Consider the following 4883-nt stretch of genomic DNA (forward strand, 5'->3'; position numbering starts at 1 on the left):
CTGCTCCAGTGGGAAATCACCCGTGGGGGGAACTTCTGGAGCCGGCGGGACTACCTGTGAAGGACCCGCCGTCTCCCCCTCCCCAGAGTCAGTGTCGGACGACCCCGCGTCACCACTGAGCGCCGCGCAGACACTACATGCTACTAGCGGTCGTGACCGCACCCCCGCGTACTGTCCCAATAGATGACAAAACCCCGGCCAATTCGTGCCCAGAATTAGGGGATGCGACAGGTGCGGGCTAACCGCAGCCGTTATTCTATGCGTTTTACCCTTATACTTCAATAACAGCGGCACTATGGGATACCTGTGAACATCACCATGCACACACCTCACCTCCACCCATTCTGCCTCCAGCAATGCCCCGGGGCGAACCAAACTTTGGTGCACGAGGGTCTGCATGCAGCCCGTGTCCACCAAAGCATGGCGTATACCCCCTTGAGTCCTTACCGGAATGCTGTATGTCCCTCCCGGACCGGGAGAGGGCGCTGGGGCACCGGCAACGCGGAACACCTGCCCCACCTTCATCAGAGGACAGTCCCTCCTCAGGTGTCCCGGCTGTCCGCACTTCCAGCACTCCTGCCCCGGCGTCTGTGCTGCTCTCCGTGGCTCAGGGGCAGCGCTGCTTAGGTCCGGTCCCTGGGAAGGCACAAACGCAGCAAAAGGATTAGTGGGGCTCAACGCCAGCGTCCGCTCTGCCTGCCCTGGCACAGGCATCCAGCGCCTCGGTGCCGGCACCAGGGCTTGTCTGTTCGGCCTCCGGCCGCTGTCCCCGGGCTCCCCCGCTCTAGCGGCAAGGTGGTCCTCCGCCAACGTCACCGCCACCTCCAGACTCGCGGGACGGTGGCACCTGACCCATCTCGCCGTCTCTGCAGGCAGCCCCTCCACGAACTGCTCCAGCACCACTTTGCCCACCAGCAGCGTCTCGCCTTCTGACGATCCCGGCTGCAGCCAGCGTACGGCCGCGTCATGCAGCTTCCGGGCCCAAGCAAACGGCCGATCCGCCACGGCCAGCCGACAGGCCCGGAATCGCCGGCGATGATCTTCAGCGGTGAGCCCCAACCTGTCCACCACCGCCCGGCTCATGTCCTGGAAGCTGCCCCTCGAAGCCGGCGGCAGACCCAGGGCCGCCGTCCGAGCCTCCCCTGACAACAGAGGAAGCAAACGCGGAGCCCACTCCGCCTGCGGCCACTGGCAGGCCTCCGCCGTGGCACGAAAAGTCTCCAGAAAAACCTGGGGGTCGTCCCCGTCCCCCATCCGGGGCACCGCCACCGACAGTGGTGGGGGCTTCGGCGGGGCAGCGGCGGCAACCAGTCGCTCCAGAACCAGAGTCTGCCGGTCCGTCTGCTCCTGCAGCGCAGCCAGGTGGGCCCGCTGGGCCGCTGCCTGGTCGTGGCTCATCTTTGCCATCTCCGCCAGCATCTGCGCCAAATACTGCAAAGGCTGGGCGGGCGGCGCAGCCTGCGGGTCGGACATCCCCACACCGGCAGGCTCCTGGGTTTCGGCACCACTTGTGGAGTATACCAGGCCCAAGCACACACACACGCAGATCCGTATTGCCAAGGACCACATTTATTGATGTTTACACAGCAGACAATATGACGCACAGACTGACAGCTCTCGATCCCAGCTTGATGTGTGTCTCTTTTCCCTTAGCGCTCTTCCACTCCTCTCCGCCTCACTATATAAAAGGAAGGAAAACCACCATCAGTCCAAAATCGCCATCAGCTGTTCTTACCAGCACCGCCCCGTCGAGCTCACTGCACCACTCCTCCCCTGCAGCCGCGCCCCGGACCACACCTCCGCCACACATACATACATCTACCTCACTCTGAAATTTTGCCTTCATTTATTTATACTATTTGTATTTTATCTGTTCTATTTGTACATATTAGCCGGGCTCTTGTTGTCTATTTTAGTGTGTGCATGTGTTTTTTTTCTTTTTTTACTTTGTAGTAGAGATGGCACGATACAACTTTTTTATGTCCGATACCGATATCATAAATTTGGATATCGGCCGATACCGATATGAATCCGATATAGTGTGGTTTTTAATCAATAAAACTGTTTTTATAATATCTTGCTACATTTTGTATAAGTTTAAAAAAAAAACACTAAAGCTATTCTGTTATACCTGTATGCAAAAAATACACTGCACCCAAAATATTTCATAGTTCAGCAAAACTGATCAATCTAATAAATTTAAACCTGCTCCATCCTCCCTATTCTGGTATTTTAAAGAGTACGCGACCTAACTAATAAACTCCCAGCAAAAAAAAAAAATAGGGAACCACCCCCCACCTCATGATGCTTAATCTATGTAATCAACTTTAATTTGATACAGTGTGAAAAAAATGCACAGAAATCATTTATTTATTTTTCAAGAATAATTAAATAGATTCAACATCTTTCTTCAACAGAACTGCACAGATGGTACCTTCCCAAAGGAAAAAGTACTATAGCTGGTATATTAGACTTAACAGTTACTATATATAGTAATGGACTTCTATACTTTTTACATCAGATTAAAACTTTGGGTGCAAGATTCAGATAATTATTTAATAACAGCCAGACATTTTAAATGAGAATAAGAAAGAAAAGTATGTCTTTGTGCCCCCTTTTCCCTGTTCCTCCCTTCCCTGCCCTATCGACCCCCCTGGCCAAACTTTGCTAGATCCGCCCCTGCACAGTTACGTCAGCTGCGTAGAAAAAGATCCTGGTGTAGAAAGTAATATTAAATAAATTCAAGCTTAAACGTGCTGATGTTGTTCAGCCGCTGCTTTCTGGCACGAAGTGGGCCAAAAACAAACAGGAGAGACGGACAGAAAAGCCGATCAGCTGATCATTAATCAGTTTCAGGGTTGAAGTAGCAGCAGGAGAGAGAGAGAGAGAGAGGCAGTCGCTCCATATATCGGTTGTTAAGCTTAACGCTGGAACGCTTCACAAACATTCAGAGATGGACTTACACACTTGCTTTCTTCTCTCTGGGATCACTTCCTCGGAGATGAAATGCTGGGTTGGTAGCGAGGCTACAAATACTCAACCAGACCGCCAACAGGTCTCGCACCCCACAGCCGCTCTATCACGTGACGCATACTGCTCCGACGTGCTATGGTTATGAGCCAAGTTACGCCATGTCGCAAGTTTTGTGAGGTGCTTTTTTGATATTTAATGGATCGGATTACATTTTTTATTTCTCTCCGATTTCCGATCCAGTAATTTAGGTCAGTATCGGACTGATAGCGATAGTAATATCGGATCGGTCCATCTCTAGACACATCTGCTTACCTGTATCTTTTGCTCATTTCTCCTCCTCTTCTTTTCTCTTTTTTCTAAACTGAGCACCTGATGGCTTTGAACTTTTCTTGTCCATCTTCCATTGGTTTGAATTTTGCACTCCAGTATGAACACAAATCCCCCAATCCCCGAGAATCACCACAACATAACCTAACAGACCTACACCTTAGTTCACAGATTCGCTTTGTCTAAGGTTTATTTCTGAGATTTTGCACAACCCAGGATTCAAATCATGAACACATAATGGGCTTGGATTTACATCATTATGAATGAAATGTGCTCTATTTGGCAGCAGCCCCTCCCCCCCTTTCGACGGGTTGTGTGTGACTTTAAATCATCAAACTGTAAATTATAAATTTTAAATTGTTATTGATCCTTTACTCCTGGTCCTAAAGTGTGTATTTATTTTCTTACTCTTCTTATATTTATTGTTTGTTTACTTGCACTGCTGTAACTGGAGCCTCGTTGTCTCGTCTCTATATGCTGGACTGTCTGTAGCGGAGATGACAATAAAGTTTACTTTGACTTCAGCAGCGAGCAGGCGCACCGAGGGCTCTCGCGCTCACTTTTCGTGTAGAATTTCGAAAAAACATCGGTGCAAATTATAAGTCTGTATCATGATGTCTGGTGTTTTCGTGTTTGTTGTTTTGTTTTTATTTTGTTTTATTTTGCGAGTTGGTTATTAGATGCTGCTCCAGCCGGTCAGTGAATCCACTGCCGCCCCGCCCTCTCCTCCCTGTACCCTGTGAGTACGAGCAATTTTTTAAATTTTTTTTATTTTTTTTGCAGATGCCCGTATCGCCCATATCAAAAACCGCTACTGGCCATACTGATCCCTTGGATGACGCTGATTGGCTTTGGGTAACGCTTATTAGTTGTTAAAGTTTTTTCAGAATGAGATATGTACCCCCATGTTACAAGTCCATTTCTTGTCAAAGACCATGTTCATAAATAACTGAGCATGTCTTCAATTGCAGAATGCAAACACAAATTTTAATCAAAATTTACTTATGCTAAATATTGGCTGCGCTATAACCCAAATGTGGCTGAGAATAAATGTGCAAACTGGAGCTACACTACAGGATCAGACTGTGGCTCCACAGACAATGCTTCTTTAATCAGTAAGAGTTTATTTTTTCCCCTTATATTAACAGCATGAAATAAAGAGCATATAGACATGGCTGGAACGGTTGCATAACTGGCACTGAATATCAACATATGACTCTGGGCCAGTGACCTTTATTTGCTTACCCAGTCTACAGTCTCTTCAAGGTAATTTTCAAGGTAACTTTATTTCCAGGGTCCAGGACATTTCACCAAAGTATTGCCGCCGCCCCCCCCCCCCCCCCCCCCCGCCCCCCCCCCACACACACACACACACACACACACACACACACACACACACACACACACACACACACACACACACACACAGCTGTAGTAGTCACTGCAGCCCCTTAAATATTCTAATATCTCTGCCATTACAATATACAATGTAAGAAATCAAACACAAAGCTGTAGTGAACAGTACAGCAGCGAAATGTCAAAGACCCTGGTGAAGACATGAATAAACACAGGAAACTAACAAT

The sequence above is a fragment of the Diplotaxodon limnothrissa genome, linkage group LG14 (assembly GCF_057381915.1).
Source record: "Diplotaxodon limnothrissa isolate DT_005_m linkage group LG14, D_limnothrissa_male_GT1.1, whole genome shotgun sequence".
Classification (NCBI taxonomy): Eukaryota; Metazoa; Chordata; class Actinopteri; order Cichliformes; family Cichlidae; genus Diplotaxodon; species Diplotaxodon limnothrissa.